The sequence below is a fragment of the Moschus berezovskii genome, chromosome 5 (assembly GCF_049115385.1).
Source record: "Moschus berezovskii isolate FMDL1 chromosome 5, NW_MosBer_1.0, whole genome shotgun sequence".
In the NCBI taxonomy this organism is placed as follows: Eukaryota; Metazoa; Chordata; class Mammalia; order Artiodactyla; family Moschidae; genus Moschus; species Moschus berezovskii.
Window position 1 is genome coordinate 76,695,427 of NC_142464.1, and position 14,430 is coordinate 76,709,856.

Genomic DNA, 14,430 nt, shown 5'->3' on the forward strand with positions numbered 1-14,430 from the left:
AAGAAAATAGTCTGTCACTGTTTCCATTGTTTCCCCATCTATTTGCCATGAAGTGACGGGACCAGATGCCACGATCTTCATTTTTTGCATGTTGAGTTTTAAGTCAGTTTTTTCACTCTCCTGTTTCACCTTCATCAAGAGGCTCTTTAGTTCTTCTCTTTCTGCCATAAAGATGGTGTCATCTGTATATCCGAGATTATTGATATTTCTCCCAGCAATCCTGATTCCAGCTTGTGCTTCATCCAGCCCGGCATTTCACATGATGTACTCTGCATATAAGTCAAATAAGCAGGGTGACAATTACAGCCTTGGAGTACTCCTTTCCCAATTTGGAACCAGTTCGTCGTCCCATGTCCAATTCTAACTGTTGCTTCTTGACCTGCATACTGGTTTCTCAGGACACTGGTAAGGTGGGCTGGTATTCCCATCTCTTTAAGAATTTTCCACAGTTTGCTGTGATCGACACAGTCAAAGGCTTTAGCACAGTCAATGAAGCAGAAGTAGATGTTTTTCTAGAATTCCTGCAGTGGATAGACATCCCCTCGGGGAGAGGCGGCAGCTTCACACCCTGGAGGGGTTGTCTGGGATGTGCTCACCTGTTTACTCTCAGCAGATCACAATGTGCTGCAGAGTACGTGGGCCCAAGCAAGAAGACCTGCAGATCTCAGTAGAATTATGCTATCATTCACAGATGAATTTTTAAATTTTTTGTAAAGAAAGGCAGATTAAACATAGTATTAATACAGCAAAATACAAATAAGCAATAAGAAAATGGGAGAGCTGACAACTGTCTGTTACCAATACCAGTACTTTATAAAAAAAAAACTATAAGGTAAAAATGTGATTATCTTGTAAAATGTAAACTATAAAACTTTTAGAAGAAAACACAGGGGAAAAAAGTCTTTGAGACTAGGACTAAGTGAAGAGTTCATGTTCGACACCAAAAGTACAATCAGAGAAGAGAAAACAACGATTAAATGCACTACATGAAAATTTAAAACTTTCCTGCCTCTTTAAAAAAAAATCCTTGTTAAGAGGATGATGAGACAATCTGTGGATGGGAAGAAAATCTATGCCAATCACATATCTAACAAAAGACTTACATCTCGAATATATAAAGAACTCTCAAAACTCAACAGTGAAAAACAAACCACCCAATTTGCTCATTCGGGAAACAATTTGCCCACGAGGGAAAGGCAAACCAAAACTACAATGAGGTATCACTACACAACTATTAGAATGAGCAAACATTTAAAAACAGTGAAAATAACCAAAGTCTGGCAAACATATAGAGAAACTGGATCTTTTGTACACTGCTATTGGGAATATACAGCCACTTTGGAAAACAGTCAGGCTGTCTCTTGTAAAAATAAATACACTTACAATGCAACCAAGCAATTATACTCTTGGGCACTTACACCAGAGAAATGAAAACTTAGGTTCACACAAAAAACCTGTATACAAATGTGCACAGTAGCTTCATTCCTCACAGCCAGAAGCTAGAAGTAACTCACGCTCTTCAACAGGTGAAAAGATAAACTGTGTACTGTGACATATCCATATACTGACCCTACTCAGTACTAAGAAGAAATGAAATACTGATACATATGACAGCTTGGATGGTTCTCTAGGGCACTGGGCTGGGTGGAAAATAAGTTCATCTCAAAAAGTTACATATAGTACAATTCCACTTTCAGTTCAGTTCAGTTCAGTTCAGTCACTCAGTCGTGTCCAGCTCTTTGCGACCCCATGAATCACAGCACGCCAGGCCTCCCTGTCCATCACCAACTCCCGGAGTCCACTCAAACTCATGTCCATTCCACTTTAACACTCTCAAAACGACACAATTACAGAGATGGAGAACAAATTCAGTTCAGTTCAGTTCAGTCACTCAGTCGTGTCCGACTCTTTGCGACCCCATGAATCACAGCACGCCAGGCCTCCCTGTCCATCACCAACTCCCGGAGTTCACTCAAACTCACCTCCATCGAGTCGGTGATGCCATCCAGCCATCTCATTCTCTGTTGTCCCCTTCTCCTCCCACCCCCAACCTTTACCAGCATCAGAGTCTTTTCCAGTGAGTCAACTCGTCACATGAGGTGGCCAAAGTATTGGAGTTTCAGCTTTAGCATCAGTCCTTCCAATGAACACCCAGGATTGATCTCCTTTCGAATGGACTGGTTGGATCTCCTTGCAGTCCAAGGGACTCTCAAGAGTCTTCTCCAGCACCACAGTTCAAAAGCATCAATTCTTCGGCAATCAAATTACCCGCTGCCAATAAATAGGGATGCAGAGGGTTGGGAAAGAGGAGACCTTGAGCTACATGATGGTGTTTCCTGGCAGTGATGGAACAGTACTGTACCTTGATTGAGGTGGTGGTTAAATCTAGACATGAAATGTTATCAAAGTGCACAGAACTATACACAAATACTCATGAATGAGCGCACTGAAAATCATGAAATCTGAATATGACTACTTAACAGTATTGCACTAGTGTCAGTTTCCTGGTTTAATGTTGTGTTATACGCTGTGTTATATAAGATATTACAACCGAGGGACACTGAATGAAGGTTACACAGGAGTCCTTGTATTATTTTTGCAACTTGATGTGAATTTATAATTATTTCAAAATAAATTTTTTTAAGTGATGACATTCAATCATCCTTCTTTCTTAAATTACTAAAAAAAATTACTAATATTTTAGATAGACTCAAAAATATGGAAATAATATATTTTAAATTGCTCTAAATTTTTTTCATTTTTATCTCATTGTTTTTTGTAATGTCTTACTATGTACATAATATTACAGTACATAGTTTACAACAGACATACATATACTGAGAATGCAAGACACATTTTTTTTTATGCTGCTGAAGTAAGACATAAAAGTTTCACAGACTTCTGTTACAGAAGTTATAATAATCTAAAACTATTACATTTTTTTTTTACTTGGGCAAGCATATGTTGCTGCTGCTGCTGCTGCTAAGTCACTTCAGTCGTGTCCGACTCTGTGTGACCCCATAGACGGCAGCCCACCAGGCTCCCCTGTCCCTGGGATTCTCCAGGCAAGAACACTGGAGTGGGTTGCCATTTCCTTCTCCAATGTGTGAAAGTGAAAAGTGAAAGTGAAGTCGCTCAGTCGTGTCTGACTCGTAGCGACCCCATGGACTGTAGCCTACCAGGCTCCTCCGTCCATGGGATTTTCTAGGCAAGAGAACTGGAGTGGCTTGCCATTGCCTTCTCCGAAGCATATGTTAGAACAGAAAAAACATGGGTTTGAGAATCAAAAAGAACTCAGTTTGTAACCATATAAACAAGTCACAATCTCATCCTCATTTGCGAAATACAGAAGTTGCATTAGATCATTCCCAAGGACAGTCCAGCTCTAAAAACACTATGACTCCATGAGTTCTATAATAGGAAAAAGTGAAACAACCATAAAGAAACGTATGACCAAAACTCTAACCAGTATTTACTGAAACTATTACTATGGATTCAGTATTGCCAGGAATATTAAATAAAGACGTAGTCTAAGTCATCATCGACACAAACACAGAAAAGTGCATCTACAAAGATAATTTCAGCTCAAAGAAAACTGATTATCAAAAAATCCTGTTGAAATATATATAGATAACAGGTACATGTGACTATTTTACACACAGTCTCACAGTTCTTTAAAGCCTCTAGTTCCTGCCCATGGAATTATATTAGGTTCTGAATTGCAGCAAATAATGCACCAATGCATACAGGGGTCCTGGTGCACAAGTCTGCAGGTTGGTATCTCACAAGAAGTAGACTATCAAGACATCCAGAAGAGAATTACTTTCCATCCACTTAACTATTCTCCATCAACTTGAATTAGACTTAATAAGATGGAATTTTAAGACATTCATTATTCAGGGGAAGTTAAACATCTACAAGGTGATTATACCACCCTGTTACACCACCTTCTGCTATGCAGAAATACCACCTCCCTGAAACAGAGGCCAAAACCAGGAAAGAAGCCAACAGTCTTCTAAGCAGTAAAAACACAACAAGGTCCTACCACTAAAGCTCCATGCACAGGACGTTCTTTGGTTTCTCACCCAGAACCTTCTATCATTTTTATCCACCATTCAACAAGTAGTTATGGGTTCTATTTTCCTATTGCATGGAAAATACCAAACTAGAAAGATGAGTTAACTACTGCAGGTGGATGTAATGAGAGCAAACAAAAAGATACAGTTAACAGTAAAATAATTAGCAAATCTACCCCTCAAACCAGACATAATTTAGGAAGGAATGGTTTCACCAATGAACAAAATATGGTGATCTGTATGTTGCTGACTGAGGAGATTAATGACTGAAGATTGTACAAATACATCATTAAGAGTTCATTGACACCCAAGACACATGAATGGAACCACCAAAGTACTACTTTTTTTTAAAGCAGTATTATAGACAGCATTATCCATCTTAACTTTTTCTAATGGAGAAGAAAACTGAAAATCACATTTAAATTATCTTTCCAGCATTCTTTAGCACTGAACTAAATTATATCACATCTAACATTACCATGAAATAGAGACATACCAAAACAACAAAATAGGACAAAACACAACAAGGAATCCTGATAAGTTGAAATATCATGTTGAAATTCATGCAGGCAACAAGGCATACCTGTGAATGTTTTACAACCTAAAAAACAAAGCTGCAGTATGTGAACAAACTAGTCTCTTGTCTTTGATTCCCAGATGTTCTTTAAAAAAAAAAACCATCACCACCACTTCAACCTTTCTGAAGTATGGTTGTTCTAAAATACAATGCATCTCACAACTGCTGTCACCCAACAGCAAGATTTACTTGGTAAAAACTTTATGTTGACATTTCCGAGAAAGATCAAGTACGCAGTGGCATCAAAGTGTCTTAGGTTTGATCAAAAACGGTCACTCAAAATACTCTCTAAAAAAAAATGACCAGAAGTCTGTAAAAAGTACAATCAAAGGAGAATGACAGAAAATTTTCAAAAATAAATTACATCCTTTCACTTTAAAAGACAGTACATATAAAGTACTCATCACATTACTTATTAAGTACTCAATAAATGTGGCTACTATTATTATTAACAAGCTGGAAAATAAGGACTGGGAGCTGATGAAAACATTTGTGATCATAGTGATTAGGCAACCAATAAACACTTACTAAGTGCCTACAAGGTCTCCAGCAGGGCAATACAAGTTCATCACAAGCGACTTACACAGCAAGTTTATTTATCTCTGATGAAATAAATGACAAGTTGCACAATACCTTCTAAGCCAGTAAGGTAAACATCATACTACATTCTGCAATGACTAGAACTTAACCAAGTACTTTCAACTTCTTTCAAAGAACTATCCTTTATTTAGGTCCAGTATGTAGAACTTAAGAAATAAATTATTCATTTGTAGAGAGTCACCAAATGATTAAACGAATATTTTTAAAAAGCGTATTTTAAAAAAATGAGTGGTTTTTTTTTTCCCTTTCAAAATGAATCTTGTGATTTCTATGCTGCTGCTAAGTCACTTCAGTCGTGTCCGACTCTGTGTGACCCCACCGACGGAAGCCCACAAGGCTCCCCCTTCCCTGGGATTCTCCAGGCAAGAACACTGGAGTGGGTTGCCATTTCCTTCTCCAAAGTGTGAAAGTGAAAAGTGAAAGTGAAGTCGCTCAGTCGTGTCCGACCCCTAGCGACCCCACGGACTGCAGCCCACCAGGCTCCTCCATCCATGGGATTTTCTAGGCAAGAGTACTGGAGTGGCTTGCCATTGCCTTCTCCGTGTGATTTCTATGCTGCTGCTGCTGCTGCTAAGTCACTTCAGTCGTGTCCGACTCTGTGTGACCCCATAGACGGCAACCCACCAGGCTCCCCCGTCCCTGGGATTCTCCAGGCAAGAACACTGGAGTGGGTTGCCATTTCCTTCTCCAATGTGTGAAAAGTGAAAGTGAAGTCGCTCAGTCGTGTCCGACCCCTAGCGACCCCACACCAGGCTCCTCCGTCCATGGGATTTTCTAGGCAAGAGTACTGGAGTGGCTTGCCATTGCCTTCTCTGGTGTGATTTCTATAGGGGGAAACAAAATGCTCTCCACGTTTAGGTAGAATAAGGATTTAGATAAATTTCCTCTTAAGGAAAATCTTTCTAAACTTGGAGCATCATGAGAGCACCCTCTCTACTCCTAGGATTTATGAACATTACAGGGACAGATTTATATAAGAATACACATTAATTACAATGTTATCTTTCATTTATATTAAATATCAGAACAGCCAATGTATAGAGATTAGCCATTGCCTAGGGCTGAGGATGTGAGAGTTGGACGTGAAGAAAGCTGATCGCCCAAGAATTGATGCTTTTGAACTGTGGTGCTGGAGAAGACTCTTGAGAGTCCCTTGTACTGCAAGGAGATCCAACTAGTCCATTCTAAAGGAGATCAATCCTGGGTGTTCATTGGAAGGACTGATGCTAAGGCTGAAACTCCAATACTTTGGCCACCTCATGCGAAGAGTTGACTCACTGGAAAAGAGACTCTGATGCTGGGAAGGATTGGGGGCGGGGGGAGAAGGGGACGACAGAGAATGAGATGGCTGGATGGCATCACCGACTCGATGGACATGAGTTTGAGTGATCTCCGGGAACTGGTGATGGACAGGGAGGCCTGGCGTGCTGTGATTCATGGGGTCGCAAAGAGTCGGACACGACTGAGCAACTGAACTGAACTGAGGACTGAGGAAGGAAGTCAGGAAGGTGATGGAGTGATGAAAGAGTTCTAAAACTGGTTGTGATAGAAGTACATAACTCCAGAATACACTGAAAACCACTAACTTGTACAATCCAAATAGGTGAATTGTACAGTATGTAAATTATATCTCAAGCTGTTATTTTCAATTTTTAACTCTTTTCAAAACTCAACAAATCACACTTGCTGCATTACAAAGTCCATGGGATGTATGCTCCATCTACCCCTCTCTTACCTAGCTGACTCCAATCACTGACAGTCCTACAAGGCTGCTTCCTTAACCAATTCTTTCTCCACAAACACAAAGATCAAGCAACAGAACAGGTTTACAAGGGAAGGAGGCAGTCCATTTTGTAAAAGCAAGAAATACTTCACACTGTATTTTAATACAAGTGATTTTTCAAAACAATTACTTTCCTGCCATACAAAAAAAAATACTGATAAAGATATCTATTTATTGTAGCATTATGAGTTTAAACTAAGATTATCACATCTGGTCTTATCACCTCATGGCAAATAGATGGGAAAACAGTGGAAAACAGTGACAGACTTTATTTGGGGGGGGGCTCCAAAATCACTGCAGATGGTGATTTCAGCCATGAAATTAAAAGATGCTTACTACTTGGAAGGAAGGTTATGACCAACCTAGACAGCATATTAAAAAGCAGAGACATTATTTTGCCAACAAAGGTCCATCTAGTCAAAGCTATGGTTTGTCCAGTGGTTATGTATGGATGTGAGAGTCAGACTATAAAGAAAGCTGAGCGCCAAAGAATTGATGCTTTTGAATTGTGCTGGAGAAGACTCGAGAGTCTTTTGTACTGAAAGGAGATCCAACCAGTCCATCCTAAAGGAAATCAGTCCTGAATATTCATTGGAAGGACTGATACTAAAGCTGAAACTCCAATACTTTGGCCACCTGATGCGAAGAACTGACTCATTTGAAAAGATCCTGTTGCTGGGAAAGATTGAGGGCATAAGGAGAAGGGGACAAGAGGATGAGATGTCTGGATGGCATCACCGACTCAATGGACCTGAGTCTGAGTAAATTCCAGGAGTTGGCGATGGACAGGGAGGCCTGGCATGCTACAGTCCCTAGGGTTGCGAAGAGTTGGGACACAACTGAGCGGCTGAACTGAACTGAACTGATGAGTTTTAAAGAATGTGTTACTACTCTATCAGCAAACTAGGAATCACCTACTAGGATAGAGATGTAGTGTCATTTTGGGGTCTATGAAATGTATGATCCCTGGAGGGTATAAGGAAAGATACATCAACATTTGCATAATTTCACAAATATTCTGCCTCATGGCAATAACAAGTGTTTGAAATTTTTAAAAAAAAAATTCTAGAACTCATATATTTACTTTAACAGGTTCCATGGATCCCAACCCACCTCCTATGGAATACCAGGTCTGTCTGCTAGGATACTTTTAAAGAAACTATACAAAATAATAAACAAGGGTGAATAAACAAGGGTGCACTTTGTGCACGCTAGTTTTCATCCACATGTACCTGTCTATTTAAGGATCCCACTCAGAGGAACTCGTGGTGAAGACAAATTGCATCATCCTATCCTCAGTGTCTACGTGTGCACAAATTAGGTGCAGTTCTCAATAAAAACTTGCTAAATAAAAAGAGATTTCTTGCCTGATTAGCCCTACTGGCTGCTTGCAGCTGGGCTTTCTATTTAGGAACTTTTGGAAAACCTTTTTCCTTTCTGGGCTGGCTTAAAGAAGCACCCAGAACAACAGAATCTTATCACCTTCTTCATCAGCCTAAGATGTAGCTCCCTTTTTATAATGAGCAACATTAAGGGCAGAGTAAGACCTCTGCATGTGAACTGATCAGGAATACCTTCCTGCGGTCTTCCTGGGGCTACTACGAGATGTGCCAGTTGGCAGCCTCAGAGCAATTTTTAAGGCTCTCTAGAAATGAGAAGAATCAAGAAATAAGAAGAGATTAGGCTTACGGTATGTACTCCAAAAATATTTTAGGGTAAAGACACTTAAAACGTTCAGGGACACAGATTTTGACCATTTTTGAAATGATTGTGATTCTTACAGTCTATAATCACAGACTTTGTTTTGAACACAAAAATACGGGTGGAAGCCTTGTTTCTTAAGAACAGGTAAAAATAAACATAATTACCGAGCCTGAAGAAATTAATAATAATCATTTCATTATATAAAATAAAAAATAAATAAGTGTATAAAATTGAATACCCTTCTCCATTCCTGTAAACGTAACTTACTAATTAAAATTTTCAAGTAAGACAGCTTAAGGCATTCCTATCTGAAAGTAATAAAAAAAAAAGGCAAAAAAACTGGAATTAAAAGTCAAACCATGATCAGTAGCTATAATGTGATGAAGGCAATTTTATGGGGGATATTTAGTTTCTAAATTACACATTTTTTTCATAACAATATTTTACAATGAGCTTGTGGAAACTGGTGATAAGGAAAAAAAAGGTTTTTCTTTTAAACACACATATACACTTTCCCCAAATAAAACAATATGAACTTTTTTTTTTATGGCTTTACAGAAGCTTTTGGACTAATAAAACTGCTCAAGCACTTTAGACAACAGTAAAAGGGGCTAGGATTGGAGTGGGGAGAGAAAGTTCCAACTTTTATTAATGCTTTTTACCAAAGTTCAAAATCTAATGAAGAAATACACATATAAGTCAAAGCATGGCTTGAGCTGAAAAGGATTACAGGAGCAAGAGAAAAGAGCCATCACTTGGGATTAGAACAGGAGAGCTTGCAGACAAGGTAACATGAGCTGGGTTAGAGGGATGATCCCACTGATGAGGGAACAAAAACTGAAATTCAGAGTATGTGCTCTGCCCCCCAACCAATATTTTACATATTAAAAATAGTTCAACTAGTGAACATACACCCCAAACATACTTTATTTTTTATTTTTTAAAAATGTAAGATTTGCTACACAAAACAATGAAAACTTTCCCACATCACCTAAGTTCCTAACAATTCCACTATTCCTTTACCATTCTGGCATGAACCCTGTGTCACTGTTGCTATGCGCCTGTTACTGCAGTGAGATACACATTACCTTTTCCCTATGGATGATAATTTTGCATCTTCCCCATTAATCTCAGTAACTTTGAAAGTAATGACTGTCATCCATTTCTACTTTGTTTCCATAATGCTCCTCAAATAAATGGGTACTCAACAGATGTTGACAGATTAAACCTGGCTCTAATAATTGGGACAAAAAACAATCACCATCACGAAAGAGGTCTGTGGATCAAATGCTATTAACAATTAAGTCACCTTTTTGTACACAGAACAAAAAGCAACTAGATTAACATACCTTCCCCTAGACACTAAAACAACTGCTGGTCTTTGGTGTAACTTGTTCAGAAAGGTGTTTTTAAAAAAAAACAATAAATAAGCCTCTCAAGCAGCCTTTACAGAACATTATCTTTTTCTGTCACAAAGACCTAAGTCAACAAATCCATTTACTGGGCACTAAAAATGTATTAGGTGACAGGGTGAATCTGCACAAAAATAGAGGACAGTCCTAGTTCCCAGGAATCTCAAGGGACACTTCACAATTCAAGAAATGCCTTGGCAATGTGTATATTTAAGACAATGTGTTTAAAACAATGTGAAAAGCACACAGGAAAAATATGTTCTCCAGGAAACATAGCCTAGATATTTCAAAGATAATTCTGAGTGTTTTCTTTATATGTAATCTCTTAAAAGTTCCAGAATTCTCTCCTTTATTGTTTAAATAAGCTGGTAAGTGAACAAAAATAGAATTTTGGAAACTTGCTTTAATCTTCTACTTTCTATTATGAGATGGAAAGGAAGATTATGCTAGCAAGCTTGCCTGACATACTTATCAAAGGAAAGGAGAAGAAAAGGGAGCGTTACCTGTACAATGCCAGATACCATCAAGATTACTAGGAAAGAGCATGTGTTTGTATGTCTACACTTTCAAAATTCTATAGGAAGAGTATAAAGCATCTCTCAAACATTATTCTCTGAAATTGACTTTTCGTTTCCCAAGTAGAGTTTCTCTGTTGTTATTGCTGAGCCTGTGAATTTATAATTCTTCACATCACTCATAAAGTTACTAAACAGTTAAAGAACACTTCGGAAAGTTGTTATATTGCTTAAACACACACACACACACACCAACCACTGAGCCAGAGGCTCCAATAAATTCACTTTTCTAAAGTAGTAGTTTTACAAAATAACTCAGAATGGAAGAAAAGACAGGATGGAATGCTACCTTTGATAATGAGTAGCCAAAAAGAGACTACATAATAACACACCTACCGCAACTTTGTTTATAGGCTTGTAACTTGCACATGCAAGTACTCTACAAAGTATTGCACAAGAAGAAACTGTCAAAAATGAATGCTCATGAAAATATTCCTTTTCTAAATAAGGTTTCTAACAGGGATGTACTGTTTCTAAATGTAACTTCTTTAGAAAGTATTGACAGGTATGTGTATTAGTCACTCAGTCGTGTCCGATTCTTGGCGACCCCGTGGACTGGAGCCCGTCAGGCTCCTCTATCCGTGGAATTCTCCAGGCAAGAATACTGGAGTGGGTTGCCATTCCCTTCTCCAGGGATTGACAGGTATAGAATAGCACTAATCGCTTCTCGGCCTTTTGGCTAAGATCAAGTGTAGAATAGCACTAATGCTTAAGATGGAGGGGGAAACATTTCTTACGTTTATCAATAGTACAAGCTGCTGTTACTAACTAATGTCTATGGGTTCAGTAGCAGAAACTAACTTTACGGAAGGCATCTGCTGGGCAGAATAGTTAAACTAACCTTATTTCTAGCAAAATTCTATTTTTTCCGCCTAATCCTATAGACCCTAGCAATCTGAAGTTTTTTGTTTTGTTTTGCAATGTTTCTTCTTCCTTCCAAAAGAATCTCCGCCAGTCAGTCGAGGTAACACTTTCCACAGTTCAAAGGCGAAGGCAAATTCTCACTACAAAGAGCTCTTGCTCCTCATCAGCACCCCTCCCTTTTTTTTCTCCCCAAATTATCTTGACCTAAGAGAGGTTAATGCTCCCTTACAATGCAAATCCACAAAAGAAACGATTTTAGGTGCCAGGAATGAAACTGGGATGGGAGGAAAAGTCCGACATCGATCAAGAACCATTTCGTCCTAGAAGTGAGCCTTTCCAAAACGCAGGAAACTATGTTTTGTCCAAAGAACCTGCCGCCCGGAAGCCATAACTTCCATCAATAGGCAAAGAAAAGTTACAAAGAAGAGCTCAGCACCCAGGCAGCCCGCACGGGTGCGGAGACTGGAGAGCTGCAAAGACGCTCCCAGGCCCCGACGGGCGGCGGCTGCGGGGTCGGTGGGGGTAGACTCCGGCTCAGGCAGGCACGGAGTCTGGGGGTGCGCCGCCGGCCCGGAGCAGCGCGGGCTCGGCGCCCGCATCCGCACCCCTCCCCACGACCGCGAGCAGTGGGCGGAGAGACCAGAGCAGAGGAAAAGCAGGACAATGCTGGGCCTGGCTGGCGACTCTGCCCTCTCCGTGGTCCCCAGCGCCCCTTCTCGCCCGGGGTCGCCAGCTGCCGCGCTAAGTTCGCTTCCCAGCCCTGCCTGCACGGCCAGGACGGCAGAGCGGTGGCCGTCGACCTCCCTCCGCCGCGCCGCCTTCCTCCCCGCGGGGCGGCTCCCGCGAGTCCGCGAGGACGCGGCGCGCGCGAGCAGAATTGGGCGCGCGAGGGCAAGGGGGCGCGCAAGGAAGCAGCGCGCGCACCGGCAGCCGGGCGCGCGGGGGAGCCAAGCGCGCGGCGCTCCCCGAGGACCAGCTGCCGCTCCGGCGAGTTTTCGGTTGAGACGGGGGCTGCGGCGCGGCTTAGTGTCCGTTACGGGTCTTGGCCCGGGCGGCGCAGCTTGCCAGCCATCCTGGCCCGCCTCCTCTCTCGGCCCCCATCAGAAAGCGGGCGAGGGCCGGCGACCTCGTCTCCCGCCGGGGCTGTGGCCGCCGGCCGGCGGGCATCCCGGTGTCCGCCTCTGGAGCTGGAAGAGAAAGTGAAATGAAGCGCCTTTCCCCAGGCAACACCTACCCGTCCCCAGTCCAAGTGCAGCTGCCTCGCTCCTCAGGCGCCGCCGGTCCCCGCCCTCGGGCCCCAGGCTCCGTTCTCTTGACAATGGCGCGTCCCCTTTAAGGAATAATCCGATCGGAACCGATCTGTGGTTAAACCTCCCTCCGACTCCAGATTTTAACCGGATTTCTCTCTCTCTCCCCAAGAGCCCGACGGGCGCCCGGCGGTGCTGCGAGCTCTTCCCACCTCTTCCCCGCCCCGCCCACTCCCTGGTCTTCCTGATTGGCGAGAAACACTACAACAGGAACAGCAGTTCTCACACCCCACTGGCCAGCGCAGCCGCCGCTCAGAGTTACCCCCGCCTTTACCCCGCCCCTTCCCCTGGGTTGGTCCTACCTCTAATCATTCTCTGTCTTCTACTCTGTCGTTGCTTTGGAGAACTGGCAGTCAAGGCTTGCCCTCCCGCCTCCGGAAAGCGAACTTTATTTTTATTGGTAAAAGGACATCTTCCTGTGCACCTGATTGGACAAGAAAGGAGTTAGTGCACGCCCCTTATCCATTAGTGCTCTCTGTACACGGGTATGAGAAACAGGACCGCAAAGTCCTCCTCCCCACTTTGCCTAGTTCGAAACGCCTTTCCCTTTAAATGTTGGTAGGGGTCGTAGACAAACTCATAGTCTGTATTGGGGAAAGACGGAAAGGGAGAGGAGAAAATTTCAAAATCTCCTGATGACTAATACATCGGGGAACTGGAGCTGGGATCCAGCGGAATCTCATCCTTCGGTCTACTGAATGGAGTGGTTAGAATTAGGAAGAATACCTGCGATTCTAGTCCTCACTCTCGAGATGTAATCAACAAGTTTTCACTCACTGTCCACTCTACTCCTACTGTCGATCCCACTGGCATTTTGCTACCCCAAAGAGCTTTAATAAAGATACCTGCAAACCTAGGGGTGCCCTTGTTTGTTCCACAATCGTTCGTTTAAATCGCTTCTATTTAAAGCTCCGTTTAATTCATGTCCTCTGTTGTTATCTCGGGTTTGTCACGAGATCTAAGTTACTCTTCTGAAAAGATTGAATAGATGCCCACCCACCGTGCCATCCTCCAAAGTTGAAGAAGTCCTTACCTCTTGCTAGAACTGTGTAGGGGGAGCCTGGGTTGAGCCCAATTGGGCACCAGAAGGTTATTCCTTGAGAGAATTGGGGGAGTCTGGCACCGGAAGCTTAACCCTGCAGCAAAACCTCACGCATGGAAAAAGGAGGAATTCTTCGGCAGCCTGGTAAGGTCTGTGTTAGGAGCTCCCCAGTTTCCCATGGGAACTGTAAGAACCGGAAGGGTTGTACCTACTAAGATTCGGTACTCAAGTGCTTTGGTACCTATTTATGAATGTCAGGGAGAAATAGTTAAATGTCTGCCTCCCTTTGCCAATGAACTTAGAGGAGACTTTGGACCTCAGGATGTTTAGTGTATTTGCAGTGAGAGCCCAGCGGAAACAAGCGATGCCAAGAAAGTGGCAGCGCTTGGCAGTACCCCAGAAGGGATTTAGGACCAGAAAGAGGGAGATAAACAGCAGCAGTGGAAAGGAATTTCGGAGAGTTCAGGGGGGAAATCTCCTGGAAATACCC

The 14,430-nt window shown here is 42.1% G+C and overlaps 1 protein-coding gene and 1 non-coding gene across 11 annotated transcripts in view; one reads left to right on the forward strand and one right to left on the reverse strand.

Moving 5' to 3' along the window:
• Positions 1-13,040, reverse strand: part of FRYL (FRY like transcription coactivator) — a 271,149-nt gene extending 258,109 nt beyond the window's left edge. For all 10 annotated transcript variants that reach the window (XM_055434641.2, XM_055434638.2, XM_055434637.2 and 7 more), the window contains exon 1: positions 12,826-13,040. The gene's annotated coding sequence lies outside the window, so the exon portion shown is untranslated. The remainder of the gene's footprint in view (positions 1-12,825) is intronic.
• Positions 11,387-11,568, forward strand: LOC129562235 (U2 spliceosomal RNA). Its single transcript, XR_008687154.1, has one exon. It is a non-coding gene; the product is annotated as a U2 spliceosomal RNA (small nuclear RNA).
• Positions 13,041-14,430: the final 1,390 nt, after the last annotated feature.